The sequence below is a fragment of the Oncorhynchus kisutch genome, linkage group LG1, assembly GCF_002021735.2.
Source record: "Oncorhynchus kisutch isolate 150728-3 linkage group LG1, Okis_V2, whole genome shotgun sequence".
Taxonomy (NCBI): Eukaryota; Metazoa; Chordata; class Actinopteri; order Salmoniformes; family Salmonidae; genus Oncorhynchus; species Oncorhynchus kisutch.
The window spans coordinates 32,827,012-32,838,639 of NC_034174.2; the positions used below are offsets into that span (position 1 = coordinate 32,827,012).

At 44.6% G+C, this 11,628-nt stretch overlaps 1 long non-coding RNA gene across 1 annotated transcript; it reads right to left on the reverse strand.

The window, feature by feature from the left end:
- Positions 1–1,149: 1,149 nt before the first annotated feature.
- LOC109905759 (uncharacterized) lies at positions 1,150–5,310 on the reverse strand. The gene is made up of 3 exons (XR_002257309.2): positions 5,070–5,310; positions 4,683–4,840; positions 1,150–2,395 (listed from the first exon to the last, which is right to left on the reverse strand). It is a non-coding gene; the product is annotated as an uncharacterized LOC109905759 (long non-coding RNA).
- Positions 5,311–11,628: the final 6,318 nt, after the last annotated feature.

Here is an 11,628-nt window from a genome sequence, read left to right on the forward strand (position 1 = left end):
ACAATGGAATGGTTCAAAAATAAACATATCCAGGTGTTAGAATGGCCAAGTCAAAGTCCAGACCTGAATCCAATCGAGAATCTGTGGAAAGAACTGAAAACTGCTGTTCACAAATGCTCTCCATCCAACCTCACTGAGCTCGAGCTGTTTTGCAAGGAGGAATGGGAAAAAACGTCAGTCTCTCGATGTGCAAAAACTGATAGAGACATACCCCAAGCGACTTACAGCTGTAATCGCAGCAAAAGGTGGCGCTACAAAGTATTAACTTAAGGGGGCTGAATAATTTAGCACGCCCAATTTTTCAGTTTTTGATTTGTTAAAAAAGTTTGAAATATCTAATTAATGTCGTTCCACTTCATGATTGTGTCCCACTTGTTGTTGATTCTTCACAAAAAAATAGATTTATATCTTTATGTTTGAAGCCTGAAATGTGGCAAAAGGTCGCAAAGTTCAAGGGGGGCGAATACTTTCGCAAGGCACTGTATATTCAACTTTTGAGAAATGTTTCTGCCGTCTGTAAGTTTAAGAAACATTGCCTTGTGCCTTGAAATTCTGTTTCCAAAAACCAACATATCTTTTAAGATATTTTCACATTTCTCTCCCTCATGAGGGGGGATAATTAAAGTTCACAGAAGTAACAAGTAAAGGTAGACCTATCAATTAGTTTGTGTTTTTAGTGATGTATATTTTGTTGAATTCTTAATTTTACAATGAATTAAGTGATTAAAACTCAATTCAGTATCTACACATGCTACAATGACACACTTAGCGACTGTTCTCTCTTTATGTTCAATCACCATGTTGTAGGCCATCATTGTAAATACGAATTTGTTCTTAACTGACTTGCCTGGTAAGATAAAGGTAAAATAAATCAAATAAATCAGACAGATTGATCTGGGCCTGCAGAGCTGCAGAGTCTACAACTGACTTTTGTCTTTAGCATGTATGGTAACTAGTTAATATGTAACTTCCCCAGTGAACTGAAGAACTAGTCCAAACCAATACATGGGACAGTGCCTAGGAGCTGCCTAATCAGACTATTGAAACCTGATGATTATATCAAATGTTTCAGGTTTCACTTGAATGTGTAACAAAATGCACACAAAGCTTCGCACAAGGGGCTGCAACATCAAGTTGCTATTCAGTGACTGGAATGTGATAATTGCATTTTTAATAGGATGCTTTTAAATGTAAAGGGAAATACAGTATAACTCTTGGTTTTAGATGTATACAAGAATGGTCGACAAAGGAGGTTAAGGCACAGATATTCCCTTTGATGCTCAAACAGAGTCAGGTGATTTCAGTATTATACAGTAACTACAAACAATTCCCTTAAGTGACCTAAATACATTTTTGTCAATTGTTTGCCAACTCATGTTGGCACAACCTTAAAAATACGTTGCCAAGTAATAGATGCAGCATGCAGGTTAATCTAAGCAATGATATGTAGGTGGTGATCCATGTATGCCAAAGTTCCCAGCTTATCTTTTGCGTCACCTTATGCTCTATCCCACTGATTAATCATTTTAAAAAACGGAAATGAAACTATACCCACATGAATGATTCGATCATTGTCTTTGACCTTGTTTGCGACATATGATAGTTGTAGCATTACAATTGATTTAGTAGGCTGATTATAGTAGAATGCTGATACCAGAAAACAATGCTTGGTTGTGCTGATCTAACTCTGCTGGCATTAGTCAACATAGAGGTGTATTACACTCGTAACAGTCCTGACTTACTGATGTTCGCAGGATGAGAGAGATGTCAGAAGGGGTACAAATTAAAAAGCAGCATTTTAATAGTGAATAATGTCTTCACCAAGCTCACACAGTGCAAACATTGAAATAAAAATGTAGTGCAAAATGGCTGGCAAAATCCCAAATAGCATATTTAAGTTAAAAGGATGCCCCTCTGTGGTAACTCTTCAGAGAGCTTCCCTGAAGCTAACAGTAACGTCAATGTTTTAAAATGTCCTTAAAACACCAAGAGCATAGCAATGAAATAAAGAACTCAAACAAATGTCAGAAAGAAACATGGACATCTTATCAAAAAGATCACAATTCATCTTAAAAGATGTGTTTCTTCATATCACATACATTGTTTTAGTGACTGAGCTAGTACTTCTCTGCCAAAAATTGTCGTAAGGGGTAGTTAAGACACCTTTCTCATTATGGTCACTATGGTAAACTAAGCCCCAGTCATTGTTAAGACCCATTAAATTGATTGTCTGCTTGGTGTCATCTCTATCCCAGTAGGTCTTGGATGTCAGTGGCGGTCTAGCTGATCTCTGGGACGGGCATCCCTGAACGACAAGCCCCTGGTGCCTGGGGGAGGGGGGCAGGCTGAGCTCCAGCACACCCTCCAACTGGTCAGAGCAGCAGCAGAGAGATTCCTGTTTGAGGACAGAGCAGTAAAGAAATTGTCTAAGGGTGAAATGAAAAGCTGTAACAAACTTAGAGTCCTCACCAACCAAGGCCCAGAGAAAACAATTACATTTGTACTGTTTTTAAACCAGTTTGCTTCCTTATTGAATAAAGGCCTTTTTTCTTCACCTTGTGGAATGAACGACCAGATTGTACTTCCAGGGAGAAGCCAGACAAGGAAAATACAAGTGTATATATTTTTTATCAATAAAATGTTATTTGTCACATGCTTCTTAAACAGAATGTGTAGGCTAAGTGTGAAATGATTCCTTACATGTCTTTTTCCAACAATGCTGAGTTGTGACACGAGGAATAAATACAGTTACTAAAGAATAATAGAAACGAGTACAAATAACATAGCTACTGGTATATACAGGGAGTACCACTACCAAGTCGACGTGCAGGGGTACGAGGTAGGGGTAAAGTGACTAGGTAACAGGATAGATAGACGTAGCAGCAGCGTGTGTGTGTGCGTGTATGTGACTATGTGTATGACGTAAGTATGCATGTGTGCGCATGTTGTGTGTGTGTGTGTGTGTGTTGGGGTGTTAATGTAAGTATGTGTGAGTGTGTGGGTAGAGTCCAATGTGTGTGCATAGAGTCAGTACAAGTTACTGCAAAAAAATGTATTGTTTAGCAGTCATATGGCTTGGGGGTAAGAAGTTGTTCAGGGTCCTGTTGGTTCCTGAGTTGGTGCGGTTTTACCACTTGCCATGTGGTAACAGAGGGAACAGTCTATGACTTGGGTGGCTCGAGTCTGACAATTTTTTCAGCCTTCCTCTTAAACTGCCTGGTATAGAGGTCCTAGATGGTAGGGAGCTGGGCCCTAGTGATGTACTGGGTCGTACTTATCACCCTCTGTAGCACCTTGTGGTCAGGTGCCTTGTAGTTGCTAGACCAAGCAGGGATGCAGCCATTCAAGATGTTCTCAAAGGTGCAGCTGTATAATATAATTTTTGGAGGATCTGAGGGCCTATGCCAAATGTTTTCAGTCTTCTGAGGGGAAAATAGGCACTGTCATGCCCTCTTCACAACTGTGTGGGTGTCTGTGGACCATGTTAATTCCTTAGTGGTGTGGACACGGAGGGAACTTTAAGCTCTCGACCCGCTCCACTACAGCCCCATCGATGTTGAAGGGGGCATGCAACACACAATGTCAGATCTCTCACCTCCTCCCTATAGGCTGCCCCATTGTCGTCTGTGATAAGTCCTACCACCGTTGTGTCGTCAGCAAACTTTATGATGGCGTTGGAGTCGTGCGCGGCCATGCAGCCGCAAATGTTAACCTGTTTAAAAGGTCTTACTCATATCGGCTTACGGAGAGCGAGATCACACATACATTTGTTTGATGAGGAACCAGACAAGGTTTAAAGAGTAAAAGGTTTCTAGTTAAATATTGGCCTCACCAGATCAGGGGCCAAGATGTTTGCTAGCAGCTGCATGAGTGAATCATTGGATAGAGCTCCATCCAGGAGCTTCAGTCTATGAATGGCAGTGCCCACACTGGCATAGGCAATAGTGGAGGGCAGGAACACAGAGAACTTATACTCTAAAGACAGGGAGATACTCACGGTATCAGCAGAAATAGGTTGGACCAGTCCTTTGTACTAATCTGTTTAGATGACAGCAGTGTACTGACCCACTTTGTGGACAAGGAACATAATACCAGGTTGTGCGACAGAAAATAACGTATTTAACAATTGGGAGTTAAGGATGTATGCTGCTCCCGAATCACTAATACCCGAGGCAGGATTTCATAGGAGTAGAGGAATAGGTTTCAAATTCAGGAGTCAGGAATGGGCCGAATCCAGATACAATGAAACAGCCCAGTCAAAATGGCCTTGACTGTATCCCAGTGACTAGTTGCCTCTGGCAACATCGTGTGAGATTCATGGGAAATCAGGCAGTTGAATGTACGGGCATGGGTCTATAACACCGCATAATACAGGATTACATAAACTCAGCCCCCCCTTCTCCCAAATGAACCGCTTACACATAATCTAAGTAATAGCTGCTGTGTACCCTTTGCCACACACAGGGCTGCATGATTTCTTTGAATAAATTAAACACAAGCTATCATTAATCAAATAAGTGCCATGCACATATCACATAGAATAACAATGAGATGTTTGTTTTTCTATGCTAAAACTAGTGGTGGGTGCTTCCTAAAATACTTGACTTGTAGGCCTAAATGTTTCTGCATTGCTAGTATCAACAGTCACACCTCTCCATGAGCTACCAAATGTATGCCCCTACCTATGGCTGCCAGTGCAATGTAGGAGTGGACATGCCTGCGCAAGGAATGGAAGTTGAGGGATTATGGGTATGCCATGAAGAATTGGCTCTGGGAAGTCAGAAGGTAACACAGAAGCCAGATCCCACTTTAACCCTGCCACCACCACAAGTTCCCACTGCTGCAAAACACACACATTACATTAAATCAACCATAAGCTCCAGCTGCTGCATAACAGATAAATACATATGTAGGCTATTACATCAGAAGACAGGCTCCCACTGACTGAGAAGCAGAACCAAAATGACAGTATTTTCAACCTGCTATAACAAACAAAGTAATAGCACACTTGAGTCAAAACTCATTCTTATGGCAAAAGCAAATGGAACTTGAAAATAAATTGTGTTTACCAGGAGCTCTGACACTGGAATGACATTGTCAGCATAGATGCATAGCTTGCTGGCACTCAGGGGGTTGTAACGGTCTTCCTGTTGTGAAGGAGAAGCGGACCAAAATGTGGCATGATTATACTGATTCATGTTTAATAACAAAAAAAAAAAGGATAAACACGAACACTACAAAAACAACAAAAGTGGAAAACCAAAACAGCCCTATCTGGTGCAAAACACAGAGACAGGAACATTCACCCACAAACAAACAGTGAAACCCAGGCTACCTAAATATGGTTCCCAATCAGAGACAATGACTAACACCTGCCTCTGATTGAGAACCATATCAGGCCAGACATAGAAATAGACAAACTAGACATGTAACATAGAATGCCCACTCAGCTCACACCCTGACCAACCAAAACATACAAACATACAAAGCAAACTATGGTCAGGGTGTGACAGGGGTACTGTCTCTTAAAGTTTTGAGGCCAGGAACATGCAAATAGAACCTAAAGGCTGCAGGTTGGCCCATTGAACAGGAAAGAGACTCAAGTAATGGTCCAGTTAGTGGATGGCCTAAGGAAATAGCTCACCCTCACACTTCTGCTCCCTGCAAACCTGTTGGAGGAAAGAAGTATGTTAAGCAATGATAAACTGCGACTACACTGGCTTCATGTATGGATTTGTTTCTATCCTCATGCATTAGTATCTTGGCAAAGGAGCTGATGAATATGACCAAGCTACCATTCACCAACTCTGCAAAGCGTTATGTCAAAATACATCCGTCACTCAAAAAATATGCATATTGTAATTTACTGCATTACGCAGTGTACTTCCCATAAGCCTCCCAGCAGTGGGGTAAAGTACTTAAGTAAAAATAATTTAAAGTACTACTTAAGGAGTTTTTTGGGGTGTCTACACTTGACTATTTATATATTTTTTAATACTTTTACTTTTACTTCACTACATTCCTAAAGAAAATAATGCACTTTTTACTCCATACATTTTCCCTGACACCCAAAAGTACTCGTTGTATTTTGAATGCTTAGCAGGACAGAAAATTGTTAAATTCACACACTTATCAAGAGAACATCCCTGGTCATCCCTACTGCCTCTGATCTGGCAGACTCACTAAACACAAATTCGTTGTTTGTAAATGATGCTGAGTGTTGGAGTGTGCCCCAGGCTATCTGTAAATGTAAAGAACAAGAAAATTGTGCCATTTGGTTTGCTTAATATAAGGACTTTTTATTTTTACATTTAGACTTTTACTTAAGTAGGATTTTACTCTGTGACTTTCACTTTTACTTTAGTCATTTTCTATTAAGGTGTCTTTACTTTACCAAATTGTCATACTGAGTACATTTTTCCACCATGTCTAAATAAAAATGTACAAGCAACCAAAAAAATTTCAATTTCTTGTTTTGACCGAAGGAGCGGTCAAATACAACACATTTAAAAAATAGGTTGCTTGTATTTTGACATAACTCTTGCAGAGCTGGTGAATGGTAGCTTGAATGGTAGCTTGAATGGTAGCTTGAATGGTAGCTTGAATGGTAGCTTGAATGGTAGCTTGAATGGTAGCTTGAATGGTCAGAGAGGAGATCTCATCATATTCATAATCTGTTTTCTTGTAGCTTTTGTACTGTAGTCCTCCAATGTGTCTCTATTTTGTGATACTATTTAGAGATGATGGTGATGCCCAACTGGTCTTTTCCAGGGACAGAAAGTTATACAATGTTCGAAGCAAACCAGATGGCACCATTTTCTTGCTTTTTATTTCTTTACGGATAGCCAGGGACACACTCCAACATAATTTACAAAGGAGGCATGTGTTTAGTGAGTGCGCCAGATCAGAGGCAGTAGGGATGTTCTCTTTATACGTGCATGAATTGGACCATTTTCTGTCCTGCTAAGCATTCAAAATGTAATGAGTACTTTCAGGTGTCAGGGAAAATGTATGGAGTAAAAAGTACATTATTTTCTTCAGGGATGTAGTGAAGTAAAAGTAAAATATAAATAGTAAAGTACAGATACCCCAAAAAACTACTTAAGTAGTACTTTAAAATAGTTTTACTTAAATACTTTACACCACTAATTATGAGATAGTAAGTCATTTTTATGAGATATGCAAGTCATAATTATGAGATAAATCATTATGAGATACGTTTAGGCGATCTCTATCACATTAATCCAATGTGCACTTTGCATCAGGCCCTCCTTAACTTTCAAGGATAACATTATGTATATCCTTTAGTGTGGGTGTTTGTGTGCGGACGTGCGTGAGAGAGTTTGTGGTGATTTTGTTCCATATTAATGGATTGAAGAGTTTTTTTAATGTGAATTGGTGACTGTTTGATGACATCTGGATGATGTCAGATTTAATTCATTCATAAATTCAAGAATATAAATTGAAGAATATAACTTAGAAATGCCTCATGAGCAATGGTCAGAACCCAAAATATAAGCTTGTTTTACTTCATTGTTTATAAAGAATGGAATTGTAAACAAACACTGTATAGCTTCAAAACATGTTTAAAACGAAGGTTACGTATGTAACCACGGTTATGTGAGCTTTATGGATCACTCCAATATATTGGTATCACTCCGCGGCGGAGAGATACATCCGAGGTGAGGATTTACAGATTTACTCCCGTATACACCTGTGTCACGTTCTCTACATCATTTTTGAGGCGCCTCTAGCACCGTAGAGGATTGGAGTGATCCATATAGCTCACATAACCGTGGTTACATACGTAACCTTCGTTATGTGAGCTATATTGGATCATTCCAATATATTGGTGTACCCGTAACAGATTAGTCGGTGTTAGAGGGACCTGGCCAGCCAGCGATGAAGTCCCAGCGCGGGACTGAGACGCAGGGGCCGTCAATGTGGAAGGGGGGAGAAGCCCAGGACCCCTGAACCAACGGCAGAGGGAGGTGCCACATTTACCCGATAGTACCTAGCAAAGGTGCAAGAGGAAGCCCAGCTGGCTGCAGCACAGATATCAGCGAGAGCCCAGGATGCAGCCATACCTCATGTTGAATGTGCCACCACAGATCCCAGCACTGGCCTGCCAGCCAGGCGGTATGCTGTCGTAATCGTTTCCACGATCCAGTGAGAGATCTTCTGCTTTGATAGCCCAGCCCCCAGGACTCAGTCACCATAGCAGACAAAGAGCTGGTCTGTTGTTCTCACTGACCGTGTCGCTACCAAAAATCACCTTCATAGTGAGGTGTTTCAGGGAGGCAGACTTCAAACGGTTGGAAAGGCGGCTTTGCCAAAGCTGCCAAGACCACATCCAGATCACAGCTCGCCATTGAGGGGTTCCTAGCTGGACGCAGGTGACAAACCCCCTTCATAAAACTGGAGATCAAGGGATGGCGCCCCACTGGCCTGTCCATCGACCCCACATGGCAGGCAGATATTGCAGCCAAATACCCTCTCAGTGTAGAGGCTGTTAAGCCCTCATCTAAGCGAGACTGCAGGTATTGGATGACATACTGCACCCTGCATGACTCGGGCACAACCTCAATACCAGTGCACCAAGAGCAGAACAACCACCAGTGCAACTGGTATGCCACGGTTGTAGCCGGAGCCCTTGTGCTCTACATGGTGTTCATTTCATCCCCTGTAGTCCTAACATGGACCATTGGTGCCTTTCAGTGGCCAAGCCCACAGACTGAGGCGGTGCGGCCTCGGATACCACAGGGTTCCCCCGGCCTGAGGCAGCAAGTCAGGTCTCAGGGGAAGTTGCCAAGGTGTCCCACACAACAGGGACAGGAGAAGGCTGAACCAGGGTCGTCTGGGGCAGTATGGGGCCACCAGAAGCAGACAATGCTCTGCCATCCTGGTCCTGTCCAGCACAACCTGGATCAGGGAAAAAGGGGGGAAATGCGTAAAGCTCCAGCCCTGGCCAATCGTGAGCCAGAGCTTCTGACATGGAGTACCAAAGGGGGCAGTGTGCATTGTCCAGGGAGACAAACAGGTCCACCTGCGCCCTCCCGAACTTGTCCCACAGGTGCTGCACCACCTGAGGATGCAGGCTCCAGTCCCAAGGAGGCAGGCCCTCCCTTGAGAGCATATCCGTTGCCACACTCAGGATGTCAGGTACACTGCGCATAGAGACACTGGATGTCCCTGAGTCCAGAGAAGTAGCTCCCTTGCTTTAAGATTGAGGTGGTGGGACCTAGGTCCACCCTGATGGTTGATGTTAGCCACCACTGTGGTGTTGTCCGTTCTCACCAGGACATGTCTTCCCTTCAGATGTGGAAGGAAAGATGGCAGGGCCAGCAGTACAGCTCAGAGCTCTAGTGTATTGATGTGCCTGCCGCTCCAAGGGGGTAGCAAACAGCTGCTGTCCGACCTGCCCTTGGTCACCCTCCCCCCTCCCGGCAGCACATCCTCAGCATCTCCACCCTACCTGAAAGTCACCCACAGCTGGTGGTGATGGTGGCACTTCGGGTGCAGCCAGTGGGAGTTGAACCACCTTATAAGAGGCCAGAAATGAAGCAGGCCTAGAGGAATCAGCAACGAGGCCACCGTCAGCAAGCCCAGCAGGCATTGGCAGTTCAGGTCGGATACCACCCGCCCCTGCCGAAAGTGGTCGAGGCAAGATAAGATCGCCTGGTGGGCAGGCGTGCTCTAAGGACTGACTGAGTCCAATTCTATGCCAATGAAGGCCACCCTCTGAGTGTGAGTCAGATGACTCTTCTTGTCGTTTACAGTAATGCCCAGCCTGCTGATGTGGGTCAGGAGCATGTCTCTGTCTGACAGGACCTCGGTCCTGGTTGGGGAACAAATCAGCCAATCATCCAGGTAATTGAGGATAAACAATCCTGAGGAGGCAACATGAACCGTATCAGGGTCCCTGCGAACCTTATCGGTCTGCTCTAGAATGTCATCAACCCCTGGGTCAAACGTCAGGCCTGGGGTGATGAGGTGAGTGGCAAATGTGCTCTAGAGAGCAGGTGGCAGGCGGGATTGGGCCAGCCAGAGATGGCGCCGGGAGGTAACCACCTGCACCATGGCCCGTCCGTTGACGTGGGCAACATCCCTCTGGAGCAGGGAAAGCAGACGAGACATCTCCATCACTTCCCAGAGGATCTCCTATGTGCCCTTCTGCAGCCAGGAAAACAGATTCTGCAGGTAGGCCTGCAGAGCCACTGGGGGCTATGAAGCCCCGCTGGCGGCTTCTGATGGCCTGTCAGCCTGGTAGCCCCACTCTAGGGGGTGAACAGTGCCGGCATCGTCCCCCAGGAACAGCCTATCACTGGCCAACAGAGAACAGCTGTCCTCGCCATCGAAGCTATCAACCTCCTGACACAGGGCATGCGCCCTCCGTTCAAGGTGGTCCCAGCGGTCCGACTCATGCTCCTGTCCAGGACTTGTAGCAGACGGGCTCTGCCTGCAGTGGCTCCGGCCACGCTTCCTGGGAGGGGTACTGGGTCCAGTAGAGAGACTAACAGCTCGCTGACACACCACTCCTGAGGGAGCTCGTCCCCAGCCTGAGCCCGAGCCTGGTTGACCCACTCGCGCAGGGCCTCCAATCGCGTCAGGTGCAGGCGTTCTGAGAAAACAACACAAAACAGGCATCCAGTAGGGCGCTCCACCGCCCTAACCGTGTGACTCAAACCCAGGCAGGGCATACACTAGGTATGTGGATCCCCAGGGGGGATGCCACCATCATACCTGTCACAAAGGGAAGCCATAAGTTCAGCCAAACCAACAAGGTCACAGAGCAGGGGTCCGACGCCCTGGGAGAGCTTATGTCGTGACCCCTTGGAGGAATAGGAACTCGGTGAGAAATAAATTACCCAGTACCTCTGCAAACACAGGGGCAGAACCCTGTGGGAAAAACAGGCAGACAAAAAAACAGCAACCAGGTAATGGATTTGATTCGTTTTTTTTGTTTTACGCCAACTGCAATATTACCTGCCGGTTTAATGCACACAGAGTTGTCGTGTAATGCTAACGAAACGACAAACCACAGGCAGAAGATACAGATCAACCACGCACAGCACTCAAAGAGGGGCTGGGCATGTGGCCAGTATAGATCCACGCAAGATATTACACTTACCAGTGACATACCAAGCGAACTTCAGAAAGTTTATACCTCAAACCATACGGCCATCCGCCAAGAAAATGAAAGAGAACGTGTGTCGCGGCCATGGGGTCTATATATAGGGGCGGACCCCAGCCATGACACAGGTGTACACGGGAGTAAATCTGTAAATCCTCACCTCAGATGTATCCCTCCACTGCAGAGTGATACCAATATATTGGAGTGATCCATATAGTGAAACATAACTATCATTTTGATCTCATGGATAGTCAGTCCTTGTATCCATATGTGAGAGTCCTTGTGTATACTATGTATTTGAGAGTGGTTACATTTCTCCTGCCCCATTCCTCAGCTGTTTACCAAATAAAGTGGCAGGGTGAGTGCTTTGTTAGTTTGAATCCCAGATGCCCCTATAAAGGGGGCAGATCTGCAGGACTATTCAACGTCCATGATCCAGACTTACTCTCTCATAGTCGAGGTACGTACGAGTTCTAGCTAAATGTCCTCTTGCC